The sequence below is a fragment of the Miniopterus natalensis genome, chromosome 10 (assembly GCF_054644295.1).
Source record: "Miniopterus natalensis isolate mMinNat1 chromosome 10, mMinNat1.hap1, whole genome shotgun sequence".
Classification (NCBI taxonomy): Eukaryota; Metazoa; Chordata; class Mammalia; order Chiroptera; family Miniopteridae; genus Miniopterus; species Miniopterus natalensis.
Genome location: NC_142090.1, coordinates 77,973,402 through 77,990,568, shown reverse-complemented (window position 1 = coordinate 77,990,568; position 17,167 = coordinate 77,973,402). Strand labels below are relative to the sequence as shown.

The window sequence follows — 17,167 nt, the reverse complement described above, 5'->3', positions numbered from 1 at the left end:
ACTTCTTAGTATTCATGAAATAAATATTTATCTGTTTTCCCCCTAGAAAAAAAATCATATTTTTGTCAGATTCTATGCAAGGGATTGGAGAAACACAAGTAGCAATACATTTATCAAAAGAAGCTCTTTTAACATTATGAAAAATTCTTTAAAATAACAGCTGCCTTTGAAATAAATATGTAGCAAAGCCAGGAGCTATCGATGTCTCCGTTGTTAATGCCATTTCTCTTCTAGACACCCACGTGCCAGTAGAGCTGTTAAAAATGTAATATCAAGCGAGTATCGAAGCTTCCTTGCTCTATTTATTCTTACCATTCTCCACCCAAGGGCGGCCTGGGCTCCAAGGGATGACATCTGTATTTTATAAGTATTATCCCTCTATGATATGTACTATTTATATTCTGTCCCCTAGAGTGAAGAACATGAGAAAAATGTTTGTTTTTTAAATTTCATTCATTTCTAGTCTTTTACTGCTTTTCCTGAACTAATAAAATCGAGGAAACCATGAAGAGAGCAGTCAGAATGTCTCAGATCTAAAACCCCAGCCTCACTTACCTTCTTCTGAAGGATTTCCTTAGTCTTTCTGGTCTCTGGCTCCCAACATAGCAGGTTCCCAAACTGCTCAGAAACCAAACTCTTGTGTGCCGACCACTCTACCCTCACTTCAACCAGAGGAGGGGCAGGAGCTCTGATGCCCGACTTTACATACCTCTTAGAGTGGGTCAGGCCTTGCACGATTGGGAAGTTCAGTGTTTTAGTTATTTCCTTAGCTGTTGAAGTACTAGGAGTTTAATGCAGAGAGTAGTAGCTGTAAAATACCTGGGGCAGTGAGGGACAGAAGAACAGAGACAGTTATTCACATATTTTTAAATAATTTTTTTTTTTTTCAATTACAGTTGACATACAATATTATGTTAGTTTCAAGTGTATAACCCAGTGATTAGACATTTATATAACTTAAGAAATGGTCACCCCAATAAATCTAGTACCCACCTGACACCGTACGTAGTTATTACAATATTACTAACTATATTCCCTGTGTTGCACTTTACATCCCATGACTGCTCGGTAACTACCAACTTGTACTTCTTAATCCCCTCACCTTTTTTACCCATCCCCTCAACCCCCTCCCATCTGGCAACCGTCAGGATGTTCTCTGTGTCTCTGAGTCTGTTTCTGTTCCGCTTGTTTGTTCATTTTGTTTTTTAAATTCCACATATGTGTAAGTGAAATCATCGGGCACTTTCCTTTCTCTGTCTGGCTTATTTCACTCAGCACAATACCCTCCAGGTCCATCCAGGCTGTTGCAAAGGGTAAGATTTCATTCTTTTTTTATGGCCGAGTCATATTCCGTCGTACTATATGTCCCACTTCTTCATCCATCACCTGTTGATGGGCACTTAGGTTGCTTCCAGATGTTGGCTATTGTAAATAACGCTGCGGTGAACGTATGGATGGATGCATGTCTTTTCGTTGTAGTGTTTTGGGTTTCTTCAGAAGTGGACTTTCTGGGTATTCACATAGTTTAAGTTTGGAAAGACCAGGCTATGTAAAGGAAGAGAGAAGGCAGGAAAACTAGAGAATAGTAGTTCGGCACCATCATGATAGCACACGTGCATGGGCCAAAAGGAAAGAGCCCAAGGACTGGGCCTATGAGCTACCGTCCTTTTTCCTGTTCTTATTCTGCATGTTTGGATCAGACGGGTACATTTTAGGAGCATAGGCAGGTTTCAGGAAGTTATATTCCCACAAATTTACTCTCTCTCTCTCATATCTATCTAATCTATCTATTCCACCCATCCACCCTCCCACCCATCCACCCATCTTAGTAGGGCTGTAGCACTGGTATTATAGGCAATGAAATTAATTTAGAATAATCGTACTATAATCATCGCCTCTATCATTTTGGGCAAGGAGTGAGCGTGCATCCCTACTTTTGGTTACCTGGTGATAACCATTTAAAATAGCTGTCTTGCTCAAGCCTGTAAACGAGGTACGTGCCCTTTACCAGGAACTGGGAATCGAACCCTCGATTCTGCAGTCCGAGGGCCGAGGCTCGAACCGCTAAGCCAAACCCGCCAGGGCTCATTTTGTTGTTTTTATAGAAGGCAGACTTTCAGGGACTCAGCCAAGTCAGCTTACTTCTGTGAGCTTGGGTGACAGTTAAGCAATAAAAAAAAAAAAAAAAAAAAATCAAACCCAAGAAAAATGAAAAAGGGTTTGCAGAATTTTTAAGCCCAGTGCCGGATTCTTATGAGGCTGCCTCATAGGTGCTCCGCTTGTGATTTAGGACTAAACATTATGACCTGTAAACACATTTTTAGAGTGAAGTCGTTTTAACTCCCACTTGATGCCTCTCCTTAAGACAATTACCTTTAACCTGAATGGTTCAGGGCAGCATCGCCACCTCCCGACGCAGGAGCATGGGAGGGGAGAAATAAGGCCGCGTGGCCACCAGCCTCCGTCTCCTCTTTCTCTAAATCCAGTTGCTGAAACGTTCTTGGTTACTCATCCCCCCCGAGTAGATGCACTTCTGTGGATTCACACAACCACACACTTCAGGCGTCGGAGCCCCAGTGGCTGCCCCTTTGCGAGATGTCAGAAGTCTTCCGTCGAGGGGAGGGGTGGGGACGGCCCTTGCTTAGGTCCTTTCCTGAATCATTCCAGGTTGGGTCAAGATACTCTCCGTTTCGGTTCTTCAGTCACCCCTAAAAAGCTGGGCGAGTTGAACTACTTTTTGTGGCTTCCAGAAAGCCAACATGGATTTACAGTGAATGGAATCAAAGCAGCATTAACCAAATAGCCATGCAGCTCAGTTAAACACAGAGTGACTTCTTGCACTTTAAGGTCCTCATTTTCGTAGGCGTCGTAGTCTTACCCAACTTGAGTTTAAAATGCTTCTGCAATTTTAGTTTCAATTGAAAACAAATACATAAAACCAAAACACAACAAAGCAAGTATAGGATATTGGAGGGTCAGGAGAGGAGGTGTGGAGCGAGGAGAGGGGCGGGTGTGATTTACAAACCTTGTCAAGGCTGCCGAGTGGCAGGTGCTCCTTCTCTGGGAGATTCGTCCCACAAAAAGCCATCCGTAGTGAGGCTTTTTAAAAAATAGGGAATATAAATTTTTGGCATATCATATTTGCTATTAGTTAAAATAAAGGGGAACATATTTATGATTTTCTTTTTAATGTCCTGATAGTCAAAATTAGCAAAAGGATGGAGATGACTTCCTGCTCACCACGATGCCTACTTCTGTCCCGTCCGCTCCACGCTTACTCAGTTGGCTTCCTTTCAGTTAAAAAATGAAATACTTGTTGAGCATATGCTCTGTGCCAGGCATTGCGCTACATGCTGGAAGAATTATAAAGATAAATATTTCTCCCCCGGGTCAAGGAGCCTGGGTGGAGCTTCTCCCTGCAGATAGCTATGACACTAGGCACCTTGGGGTAAGGTCCCTGAGAGATTTATAAACAGAAGTGACCTCAGAGAGCACGTGTTTTGGGGAGGCTAGGGATGGTCCCTCAGATCACAGACCCAACTACGAAATATTTGCCTGTTGCTCATTCACTGTTGGTTGTCCTTCCTGACCACGAGCACAGGCACAGGTTAAAGAAACAAGCTTCCTTTACTTACCCCTTCCTTCCCCTTCCTGACCAGTCCTCTCCCTCCACCCCTTGGCCAGAGGCAGAGGAGGGCGGGTGCAGATCCACAGCAGCCACTCCGCCTCCTCTCTCATAAGCATTGACTAGGGAGGGAGGCTGAGCTCCTCTCAGAGGCCTTTGGGTTCTGTCAACACCCTGGATGGCCCTCTTTCTGTCCCTGGGACCCAGCTGTCTGGACAGCGGGTCTCTGCGAACCCAGGCTGCATGAAACAAGAGACACGCTTCCCGTGTGGGCCAGCGGAGGCGCACTGGGCTTAACAGTGGCCCGGGTCAGTCATCTCCAGGTGTCTGCCCCTAGTTTCCTTCCAACCAATTGGTCATTTATTTTAAAATTAACCTTATATCATCATAACAAAGTTGGGTTTTATATTTGAGGGCCTGGGGACCTCTCTTAAGGTGGTTAGTACCATGATGACCATCTAAAGGAGCCTTATTGCATATGACCTCAAGCTGCTGATGGCAGGGCCAGCCCCCTGAGGAGTCCCAATGGGCGGATCCCACGTGGCCCTAACTGCGCACAGGCGATCAGACACAATGGAAATTTCTAACCCTTGATTTCCGCTTGTGTTTCATTTTCCCCTCACGGGCAAGTTCCAGGGATGCGACGGGCCATTTCCCTCACTGGGAACGCTAGTGAAGCAATCGGTTGAAAGTTTTTTTCTTTTTTCTGTTGTTTCTCCCAAATGGGCAAAGGCGCTAATGGAGGGTAAACAGACACAGGACCAGAATAAAGAAAAGAGGCCTGGATCAGCGGTCCCCGGAAATTGAGAATCGACAGTAATTATGATAAATCAGAAAGGGCTCTCCTCTCTCTCCACCAGTTTGCTACCTAATTTCGACTAAGTCCTATTTAGGAGAGTATCTTAGCCTCTGACATTGAGTGGGAGACTTTCCTCGCCCTGTAAGGACGCCCGGCATCTCTGTAGATGAGGGTGTTTTTCTCCTTAAAGCCCCCTGTCCCTTCAGAGCCCTGCCCTGGAGGGAACCCTCTCTGACTGTGAGACACTATGATCTGCAGAGCATGCGACACTTACGAGGAGCAATAACAGAGCGGGTTTTGTTTGCTTGCTTGCTTTTTGAAAGTGCTGTCCTGGCCCGTTGAGGTTGCATGTCCTAGAGTAAGCCAGTGAGAAAATCCCAATATTGTCCATCCCCATTCGCTTAGTCCTGTCTCATCGGTGCCTTCCTCCCCCGCCCCCTCTGGGGCCAGCAGAGAGCTCGGGTGATTTACCATCTGCACAGCCAGTTCCGTTGGGACCCATCTTGCTTTAAATATTTTGGGGACGCTTCTCAGGGTGAGGCGAGGATTCTGACAGAGGAACGGTTCTTTTGGTATCGAAATTGTTGGGATTAGAGGAACCTGGTCCCTGACCCCTGAGGGAGGTGGACTGGATCCGGCCGTCACTGTCACCTTGATTGCAGAGTAAGGGGCCTTAATATCCACGGTGCGCGAGCCACATGCTTGGTGACCTGGTTTCAAGCAGCTGTTAGGCTTTCCAGCGTGGCCCGTGCTTGCGATTCTCCGAGACGTTCCCGTTATGAATGGAGCGATTGTGTTACGAAGGAGACAGCCGTGCCCTGCACTGAAGTGTTGAATGGATCCCCCCTTTTTTGTTGCCCCCCAGATTTTCTCCTCAGACCTGGAGGGTGGAGAGGGGGGGAAAGGCAGCATTGACACTTTTCTATTTCTTTTTCTTTTTTTCAGATTCAGAAGAGTAAAACGCACCTCCCCGACAGTCAGAGAGGCGGCCTTGTCTTGCGTCCTTTTAGCTGAGCTGCTTCCTCCGCCGCCTTCCACAGAGGCCCGTATCTGGGGATGGCGCCCAGCTTTCCCAAACGAGCCCCCGCACTTGGCCTTGTCTCGTGCCGTCTCCTCCCGGGAGATGACTCGCTGGGAGCTGGTTTGGGGTGTAAGCACTCTGGGGGATCCCCCACCCCCCGCCCCCCGAGCAAACAGAACAGCTTGAGATTTTGCACAGACAGAACCCAAACACGAAGGGACCGCCCCAGAGTCCTTTGCTAACGCCCTGGCTCTCAAGGCACCCGCCTGGCCTGATGAGAATGGACACCCCGGATACGCTGAGAAAGGCCTGGAAAAGCCACCTACACAGTACTTGCCATTTTATTACCATCAATACCGTTACTTTCAGTGTCGTGATTTTGCCCGGGCTGCCGACGGTGGGGACAGCGGGGCCGGCTGGCCTCGCAGCCTTTCCTGAGTCAGGTCAGGAACGTTCGGTTTTCGCCAGTTTCCCTTCAGACTTAAAAATTGTTCTTATGTTTTTCTTTCCATTTATATAATACGAAGTTCTCTTTGTTTTATATAAAAAAAGGAGATGTTTCCTAGAGCAGCCTCTCTCTGACGCTTCATTTATCTGTGCATTCGTTCATGTGGACCTGAATGTTTGAACTGATGGCCGTGTCGTTCGCGTGGAAGCCAGTGCTGTCACCCGGCAGCGTCCCCAACTAAGTGGGTGCCAAGCTGCTGGCCATTGGCGGGTCGTCTTCTGTTTGGAGATCTGTGCTTTGACTTAATTGCTCTTCTGTCTCATCAGGGCAGTGCCGAGGGCCTTTGTATCAGGGGCTGTAGTAGAGGATTCTTTTCATTTTAACCAGTCTTTAGAAATACCCGATAGGAGGCGATTCACAGCACAAATTGAAAATGGGAGGCGGCCCACAAAGAGAATAAACTCACAGCCCCCCGAAACCCAGGCGGACTGCAGATCCAGTGGAGCGCTCGTGAATTTATGGGTCTCAATGGTGTGATTTGGATGAAACTGGTTCTTAAGACGTGGTTGTGGTTCACACAAGGATATATGAGTCCTTCCCAAGGGGGAATCGCATGGATACCCGGAGGAGTGGGATTCCTAAGAGGACGAGCGAGCTCCATGCTACATCTGAGGGCATCCCCCACTGCGCATTTAATGTCCACATCAAAAAAGCACAAAAAGAGACATTTAAAAAACCGTCTCACTGCCGAGGCAAAATGCTGGTATTTCTTCGGACGGAAATAAGGAGGCCGTGTGTCGTCTGCAGCGTCTGTGCCTCGGGAGACCGTCCCCAGCAGAAAGGCCTGAAGAGCGGGGCGTAGGGGGCGCCCCGTCGCGCCGATAGGGGAACTTCGGGCAGCGTCCCTGGCTGCCCGGGAATCACGCACGTTTTTCTGCGGCTCCCCCTGCTTTCCGGGCAGCGACCACAGTAAACAGTGTGGCCACAAATTCAAATCAGGGGCATAGCAGGTCGAGTAAATGGGCGAAGCAAGCCACAGCTATCAGAGTTATTGTGATAAATGGCAATTCGTGATTAGCCTGGGTACCAGCCAGGCAGGGAGGAGCAGCAGGGCCCTGAGGAACTAGAGTGTCCTGGGCTCAAGGGGACAGCTGCTAGTCAGCTACGGGATCAGCGCTGTGTGGGAACGCGGTCCTAGAGAGATAACAAAGATTTTATAGGAACCCTCTCCAAATTTTTAAATATGGGCAACTAATTCAGAAACTTACAAACACTGTGCTGGTCGAAGAAAACTTGCCCGTGACCTGCATTCAACCCGTGGGACCTCAGTTTGCAAACTGTGCTCCTAGAGGCGGAATGGTTTTGTATAGGGATGGAATACGTCCAGTGCACGGGGGTTCCTGACCTTGACCTTTTACCTCTTTTCTATGTATTTTTGTACCTAGGGCTTTGCAGCCGGTGATAATAGAAATCCTGCAGCTTCCCTTTTGTACTCTAATGAGCAAGATGAAATAACTATTTGAAAAGAAGACACAGGAATATAGCCATTTTTTTCTAGCACCAATAAGAATGAAAGTGTTTTTCATTTGCTTTAAGTCATTAATTAGCTGAGAAAGAATGGGAACAGAATTGCATTCAGTATAGAAAGAGCTCCGCTTGGGAAAATAAAAGCTCCGTGTAACTTTTATTTTTAAATTCTTAAAAAAACGTTCCCAAAGGACTTTGAGTAGAAATGCAGAATGATCTATTTTTCAAAAACTTAAGAACAGTGTGTTATTATGCTATAAATTGATGCTGGGGCAGATAAAACATTAAAATAATGATTCCAAGTCCGTATTGACTGGAAGCACCGTATTTCTAAAACTCTAGCGCCCTTTCTATGGTCTCTTTGTTCTCTTGACACACCTCCCTCCACGGTGAGCAGCGATACGGGACACACATCCTCCGTTGCTCAGATTGTGGCATCTAACTCTGTTACGTTGTCACACAGAGCAAGGGTTTACACACTGGAACTGAGAACTGACTGGTACTTGGGGAAAGCAGTAGGACATTCCCACCACCAACAAACCAGCTCCTACATGCCCCTGGGTGGCAAGTGACACATGGAGTTTGGGTCCCCATTTAGCCAAACAGCTGTGCACTCAAGTCCCGTTGCTGTGGCATGTTCCCTGGCACAAGGACGCACCGTGGGGAGGTCTTTGTTCCATCTTTTATTCACACCGACCTTTCTTGGGTTTTGAGCCCTACCAAACACCTAATGGTAACACGCAAAAGACTCATTTCTAACCCTTTAAATTCAAATGGATTTTTTCCCCACTGTCCGTTTCATTCTTGGAGCCTTTAAAAATAATTGAAAACATCTGACAGGATCCCAGTGAGGACCTGGTATACTTAGATAATAAAATGATATAGAAACATCTCAGAGCCCAAGAATGATCTAGTGTCCCTGTTTACTGTGCTCGCAGAATTAGAGCCACTGCGTTATATTTCCTACCAGGAATCATGCCTTCAGTAAACATGAAAAGTGGAAAGTAATGAGCAACCTTATTGCAGGATGTGAGACAGAGAGCAAAGGGATGGAGACTTTGTGATCTGTATTTCGGGAATGAAGATGCTGGTCTTTTTGTATCACTCCTGCCGTGGATCACCTTTCTTTAGATAGGAGATATATTGATAGATGATAGATAGATAGATGATAGATAGATAGATGATAGATAGATAGATAGATAGATAGATAGGTGATAGATAGATGATAGATAGAGAGATAGATAGACTATATAACATATTTTCTCCTATTCTTAACCTCTGATCAGAGAATTACATGATAGAAACTACTTTATAGGGGGAAACAAAAGAAAAAAGCACAAAAATCTTTTTCTCATAAGTGAGATAGAGAAGATTCTGAGACGAAAGCCTATGTATGTAGTATTATGTCCCAAATAGAGGGGATTTAGGGAATCCAGGAACATTTTGTTTTTCCAATTGGAAACTTTGTTCTAATCTCAAGATCCCCGCACATTCCACCAGGAATTGCAGTGGGTTCCCCACAGCGCCTGGCACCCCGCTTTCAGGAGGCACATGCAGAATCGCCCGACTGAATTCCACTGTCCACCTGGGAGTGCAAATCAAGTCCAAACCTACCTGAAGGTTTATTCGCCGCCTTCTGTATGCCAAGCATCTCGCTAAAGGCCTGTCCTAAGTATACGCAGATACACCCTAGAGACACAAGCAGCTTTTCACAAGGGAGGGGAAATTGCAGGTTGCTTGTGGGGAATTGTCAGAGCCAAGTTTATGAAAAGATAAAAACTTCTCTATGGCTTTTGGAGTTAAGAAAAACAGCAGCAAGCACAAAATAAGATTTATCTGAAAGTGCTCTTCCAAAAAGGATGGTGACACCAGTCTTCCTGAAACACCAGTGGATTTATTTATAATTCAAGTTGCAACATTGAAAACCGCAAATGGACTCCCATGGAGCAAAGGGAAGATTCTATGGGTGCGGCCCGGGGATCGCTGCCCAGTTTTGCTCTGCCTGCCGATACCATGGTTGGTACAGCACCGAACCACAGCGGAGCTGGACAGTAAAGAACACAATGCTGCAGTGATGATGTTGTATTGGATCGTACGTGGGAATAAATGCAAAGTAATATTTGTAATTCATCAACACCGATCTGTGATTAAAGGCCCCATTATCATGTAGAAAATGAACGTAATGGAAAATTGTAATGACCAGCACGCTATTTCTATGAAATATCCCTCGAGAACCAAGAGGCACATTACCTGCCAAGTTCACATTTCAGTTGTTAGGGTTTCCTCTCACCAAAGACACTAGAATTAGGATGGAAACAGGCATCTCTAGGACATTAGACAGAGTTCATCTGATAAGTGGATTTGGGTCTAGGGAGGTTAGAGAAACGGGGAGTGGTCCTCTGGATGTTCTCACTGGACATTTCTACAAGACCAGATGCTCCTCCGGCAAAGTCCGCAGTAAGCAAGAACCGTCTCATTGAAAGAACATTTTGTTTTTATATTAAACAAGAGTACGATGCAGTGGGTAACCCGACTGAAAGACTCATGAAAGTCCATTTACACACTATTTATTCCTGATTATTTGAACCAATGCCCCCCACCTCACCCGTTTTCCTTTAAAATATTGGCAGATGTGCTTGAAATGAATTTACATTTATTCTGGCTTCCGTGCCCAAGTGGAAATGGATCGAACGCTGGCAATGGCAGGCTTCACCAGATGAACCTGGACGCAGCCCAGACTGCCGTGGATTGAGCCAGGAGAAGCGGGGGTGGGGGTACGTGGGCCCTCACAGCTCACTCAGGGCGCACTGACTCAGTCTACCTGGGGGACCGCACCGCCTCCTGGGTCAGTGCCACCGAGGAGGCTGTCTGCTTTGTCAGCTTCGCTGTGACTCCTGAACCTCACCCATGGGTCTTCATGGGAAGCATTGCCCGTTCATGTCATGGTGCAGGGTGACTCATTCAGATAGAGCCCGTTCCAACCCAGTGGCTTGGGAATGGCACGTGGTGGCACAGTCGTTGCTTCTCTGTCTCGATCTGCCTGGGGGTAGGGATTCGTGTACTAGTGACCTTGTCTTTGGGCGCATGTGTGATGGTGCAGAAATACAGTCACACCGGAATACATAGACGTATAGTAAAGACCATAGGCCTTGTCCAGTAACTGAGTCTTCAGGTAGAGCTGTAGAGGATACATTTTCTTTTATTCTTGCTTTGATGATATTTTTATACAATTTTATATGCTGTAAAAAAAATTGCTATTTTTATTTGTAGAGCTCGGTTAGGTTTTTATCAGCTCTGGCCCACTGGCCAGCCAGATTTCCCCCTCACCTCATCTAAGAGACCCCCTCTTTTTCATACCGTTTTTTTGACCTTCCCCATCTTTTCTTCTCGTGTTTGTACCTTTCTGCAAATGCCATCTTTTGCCCCTGTGCAGGCACGCACTTCTGCTTGCGGTATTGTTTTAGCACATGGAAACACAAGACCCTGGATGCGACAAGCGCACCTTGGTCCAGCGTAACCCTCGTGAGGGAGTGTAGGGTAGGAGCAGGCGGGCGGGAGGGAACAGAGTGGGGAAGGGGAGCGGGGAAAGGGGGTCCTCCTGGGAACCCAGTTTCCCAAGGCAAGGAGAGTCACTCAGAGGCCGGTATAAGGGGATATTACCTTCCTCCGTGCAGAGCAGTGTCTGCGGTTACAGGGCTTTCTCCTCAGGATGCCGGGCGCTCACCATGGGCCTGCATCTCCTGGCAAGGGCACTGGCCATATGCGAGTGGATCTCCCAGCTCCACTCGGCCTCAGACTTGGCTGTTGCTCAGCTGGCTTCGTGGGAGCTGTGTGGATCCATGTAAAAATGTTCAACAAAATTCAAAAGAGGGAGGCAAGCAGAAACCAAACCCCAAACCTCAGTCCAAATTGTGCCCAGCGAATAGTTCTTTGGAGGAGTCAGGAGGGATTTCTGGTATGTTCTCAGAATGCTGTTCTGAAAGGGGAGGCGGTGACATGGACTTGCCTCTATTTTATTTCCACGATGTGAAATATGTTCCCGGCAGATGAAAGGCAGGTTGCAATCTGTATTTGTGTATCAAAGGGCAAGAGAATGGCCATTCGTTCTAAATAAGGATGTTTTGCTCCCTGTGATGCTGGTTTGTACTCAGACTATTCAAAGGCCATAGTGTTACATCTCCAAGTGCAAAAATAAATCATAGGGATTCGTGTAAAACAGAGCGTGCTAAACTGCTCTCCGTAAGTGATGTGTTTATTGTAAATCTTTATTGCACAGATGAGGCCCACAGCTCCTCGATGTATACTTTCCCCCAGCAACCGGTAACGAATAAGTACTTGTATGTTCTTCTGATTTCCAAATAAAAACAATGAGTTAAACTCTCAGTGGGAGAGTTTGTTCTTTTAACGTTTTTCATTGTTGTCTATGTTCTGTCCCAGATGTGGGGTTGTCCAAATTTATTCAATAATCCATCCCTTTCGTATACCTCCAAATGCCACATAATACCCAGGCACCCAGCGCTTTGCCTGCACACTGGAAGATACACACGTGTATCATGTCTCAGATGATCTTTTCTGAGGTGGATGGGTTTATCAGAAGCTCCCTGGAGAAATGTCGGCATTCATGGAATTAGCAGGCTCCCATATGTTCAGTTTTCTTCTGGGTACCATGATATTATGGTTTTATAGTCCTGTGATGCTAGTTTTCAACTTCCAAACGTTTTGTCTTTTTCTTTCTCTTGAAAGGGCTACCTGGCAATATTTGATTTCTCTCTAGCCATAAACATGAGGAGTCTGGCCAGGGAATAGTCCTTACCCCTATTTGTGGGCACACAAGTGGTTTAAACACTGGGTGGCACCTGGCTTGCCTCCTTCAGATTGCCACTTAACAGGGACACCCCTACTGGTGATGGTGCACGTTACACAAACACCACCCTCTTACCTGGGCCATCTGGTGTATTTATTGTTCCTGTGTCTAATCCCACTGGATTGTTACTCTGACAAAGGGGCTGTGATGTTCCTCCAAAGCAGCTGTGCTCGACATGCATTAAAAAATTTTTTTAGCCCGGCCAGCGTGGCTCAGAGATTGTTGACCTAGGATCCAGGAGGTCACGGTTTGATCCCTGTCAGGGCACATGCCCGGGTTGGGGGCTCAATCGCCAGTAGGGTGTGTGCAGGAGGCAGCTGATCAATGACTCTCTTATCATTGATGTTTCTATCTCTCTCTCTCTCCCTCTCCTTTCCTCTCTCTGAAATTAATAAGGACATATTTAAAAATTTTTTAAAAATTTTTTTTCTGAAAGAAGAAACAGTTTTATTTTGAAAAATATAGAGAAGTATGATAAAATTAAAATCACTTGTAATGCCCCATCCATTGACTATTCCCTGTCAGTTCTTTCCTTATGGTCTTTTGCTATGCATTTTTACACAGTCAAGGCCATACAGTGCATTACATTTAATTTTGTATTATGTTTTTCCCCACATAATATTGGATTTTTAATATTGTCCCATTAAAAAAACACACCTCTTTATTAATATAATTTCAATAGCAACATAATGTTTTGTGACTCTAGCACAGTTAACTTAACCACCTCTCTGTTGGACAATGAAGTTACACACTTTTATATTCGACAGTTGTAAATAACATAGCAATGGAGCCCTTTGTACACAAGGCCTGATCGAATTTCTGAATATCTCCACTGGAAAAGTTTCCTCGATGTACAATCACTGGGTCAAAGGCTGTGACTATTTTTTCAGACCCGTCATTCACATGCCCAGTTCCAAAGCATATTCAAATATGAAAATGGCCTTATTTAAGCTGCACGTAGTGTTGCATGTCTGAGTGGCTCTTGTGGTTTTGGTCACTGTTCTTCGTGATGAACAGAGATGAAGTCACACAAGAGCAAGCACAGTACCGAGGGGTGTTGCATTGTGGAGGGAAAATGTGACTAAGTTGACTGAGCGTTGTCCCACGCACCAGGAGGTCGCCGGTTCGATCCCAGGTCAGGCCCATGCCCGGGGTGTGGGCTCGATCCCCAGTAGGGGGCGTGCAGGAGGCAGCTGATCGATATTTCTCTCTCATCGGTGTTTCTTTCTCTCCCTCTCCCTTCCTTTCTCTAAATCAGTTAAAAAATATAATTAAAAAATCTGAATAGGCCACTCTAATATATATACACTATCGGAAAACAGCTCTTAGGGAAGCGTGGGTGGGTTGGAACCCTCCACACCGTCAGCCATTCCACAGCCCTAAGTAGGGCGTGGGTTTCTCTTGATGCTGTTTTGTCGAAGCTGTAAAGGGGCGAGAATGGTGACTTGTTCTGAGGCATCAGGAGGCGGCTCGATGATGCCCGATGATGTCCGCCACCCCGATGGGACAGAGAGATGCTGGTAGATGAGCTTAGCGACAGCGATCGACGGAGGCTCGCGGAGATCACTCGGGTGGACGCTGCAATACACTAAACGGGAGGGATGGAAGACGCCCGGGAGGCCCACGGACCCTTTTTCTAGCTTAGCCTTGCAGCAGCAGCCTCTGCTGGGGCATCTGCCTGTGTCATAGCAGCACTGCTGTTGTTGGACTATCAGTGTCGGTGAGCTTGGCCTCGGGGCTCTTACATCACGCTTTCCCAGCAGGCCTGGGCCTGGGCTTGGCGGTGCGACCCCGTTTGGCAGAAGGGAGGTTATTTGTTTGAGGTCAGGCTGCAATAACGGGGGTTTCCTACTACGCATCCTGAGTCTTAGGTGTGTGTCTTTGCCCGCAAGTGGTCAGCCTTGCTTGTCATTTCCATCACTGTCCCCTTTTCCAGGCCCCTGATGAATCACATTTATTGCCCTTTAGCTGAGCCAACCGAGGACATTAATTTGAAATTTCTGAAAGCTATTCGTTTGTCAAAAGATACTTCCAGCCCCACAAGCTGCGGCGATGACATTTCTGCCCCCGAGCTGACTGATTGGGTTGTTTACTCTTTGGACATTCAGATGCCGTGGACCAAGGACGACGTAATTCATGACCTTAAAATGCTTTTCTCCCAGAGATGACATGCCAGCTCCTTCACACACACACACGCACATGCACACGCACACATGCACACATACACGCATCTTTCCTTTGCATGTGAGCTGGTAACGACCGCTGCGTGGCCCCGCACAGCTTGCCCCGCATCTGCACGCGCGCCTTCTCACTTGATCCTCAGAATTACTCCCGAAACTGATGTTTCGAAATCTTTATAGATGAGGAGAATTAAGGGGAGCTGGCACGCAGATGTGATGGCTTGTTTTCACTTTAGCAACCTCGATAAAATGTTGCAGAATTCTAAACTCACGTGCATTTAGTCAATTTTGTTTTTTGCAAAAGCTAAGGGGGCAGACGAAGACCCGAGGCGGCGGGCCGAGCGGGGGCAGACGGCCCCGGGTCCCAGCATGAAGGCACGAACTGGACCTGAGTTTCCTGGAAAGCCATGTAAAAAGGCAAATACGCCATTGGCAGGATTCCCGCCATTCCCTGAGGATAGCGCCCACCAGGTGTTCAGAAGAGAGAACTCCTCCCTGACGGCTGGGAGCCACGTCTTCCGAGAATTTTTAAAATACCCAGCTCTGGGCCCCACCCTTCTTGGGGGCAGGGCCTGGGCATCAATATATTTTCTTTAAAACTGCCCAGATGCTCCTAAGATGTAGCCAGGATGGAAGAGCACTGAGGGTGAATCTGAGTCACTCACAGAGTAAGATCTACGCTTAAGTCACAGGGCGGGGTGCGTGTGTCCCAAGGCCAGTGCCAGCTCAGGGCAGCAGAGCAGGCTGGAAGCTGGCCTGGACCCTGGCCGTGCATCTTCCAGCCCGGCTCTGATGTTTTCCTGGGGAATGGAGCAACGAGGGGGAAGGGTTTTAGAAGCTGGAACTGAGCTAAGCTGAGTATTATTCCCACCCATGGGACTTCGAGTAGCGTGGTCGGTAATTCAGTGGCTGTGGAGTGGACACTGATCTCAGGAGCCAACCTCAGTTATCGGGGAGCCAGTGGGAGGCTGACTCAGAACCTAATCACTAGAGGCCAAGGTTGCTGCTAAAAGGCCTGCTATGCCCAGGTCAGCCTTTCCCGTGAAGAGTTATGTGACCCAAATATCATTGTGCCTTTGAGGAACCTTACTGCAAAGGGACAGTGGGACAAGTAAAATGTCTTGTAAATGGAGGTTAAATATCTCAAGTTACTGGCGTCCCCACTGTGGAGGTGGATCCATTTCCACGGGGCCCACCAAGTGCCTGTGAATTCTGTTGCTGGCTGCGGGACCAGGAGACCCCAGCACCCCACAGGCCTTCCTGGTGGGTCAGAAGAGGCTCTGGACCAGGTCAGAGGTGTGGATTTGCATGTGGGTGGTGTCCTTGATCAGGACCGACCTGTTACCCACTCAGGACCACCACCCTTTGTGTAGGATACAGTGCAAACAGCAGCCCCTGGAGTTGTGTGATGAGGTAGCCCTGGCCCTGACCCAAAGTATCACTTTGAGTAAATCTTTTACCCCCTGGTGGCCAGGACACCTCATTTGACCGATGACCGTTTGACTCACCTGGAGAACTTGTTGACAGGAAAACTTCTGGCTCTATCCCTTGGAGATTCTGCTTCAGGAAAGGGCTGTGGGAGCCACTTATAAAAATCACCCCAGGGGTTTCTGAGTCACAGTTCTGGCCAGCTTGGGACCCTCCGAGTCCCTCCAACTCTGACATTCACAGAATCTCTGAGTCCTGGAAAATGGCCACGTCCAGCCCTACCCAGCGTCTCCACCTCATGCACATGAACAGTTTTTGTGGGTCCGAGGTGTTTGGATCAATTTGTGTATCTTTATTTTTAATACTACTACTAATACTATGAACAGTGCTACTGCTACTTCTGATAATAATAATAATAAATAATAACACAGAATGTCAAAGGTGGTCCCCTGTTTCTGAAGGCTGAAATGAAGCAGCCTCAGACACCGTCCCAGTGCGTTTCTCCCCACCTCACAGCGCTTCTGGGGTAGGGAGGGCTTCCCTACTCACCCCCAGCTCCGCTCCAAGTCCCTGCGCCCTCTGATGGGCTACCTTGTGATCTTGAGCCAGGATGGTGGTGACTCGGGCAGAGTTTCCCAATGAACACAACCTCCGTTCACACCAGGTCTCTGGTTGGAAAGCAGACCTTATGAAAAGCTTGGGTAGATTCAGGGGAGGTCACTTCACATGGAATTGTGTAATTCCTCTGCTTTGGAATTGTCTCTGCAAAGTTAAAAACAACAACACATGCATGCATGCACACACACAAATAAAAAAGAAAAAGACACACACAAAAAAAGAATTGTCTCTGCATTTCTGCAGCTCAGACTCCAGGCCCCTGCCATATTGCGGGGTTCTGGCCTCTGGGCCTCTTTTGGATGGCAAAATAAGGAAATGATTGAAAAAATAAGTAACATTTTATTTAGATATAAAATATGTATGTATATATGTACATTGTCTACACATGTCTGTGTGTATATAAATTTATATATAAAATAAGACATGTATGGCTAATGTGTGTATATATACATCACACACACACACACACACGTTCTTTTGCAGAACAATTCATCCCTCTTAGTTTTGCTCTCTGGGGGCTGCCTTCTCGTTCCCACGGGGCCCCCCAGCTGTCCGTGAGCTCCGTTGGCAGCCGCGGGACCAGGAGACCCCAGCACCCTGGCATCTGCGTGGCCTCCCTGAGCCCCTCACACGCCGTGGCTACTAAGTCCTCACCAG

The 17,167-nt window shown here is 47.2% G+C and overlaps 1 protein-coding gene across 1 annotated transcript in view; it reads left to right on the top strand.

Annotated features, from left to right (window-relative positions):
- Window positions 1–17,167, top strand: part of PDE1C (phosphodiesterase 1C) — a 288,209-nt gene that overhangs the window by 258,742 nt on the left and 12,300 nt on the right. The gene's annotated exons all lie outside the window — the stretch shown is intronic.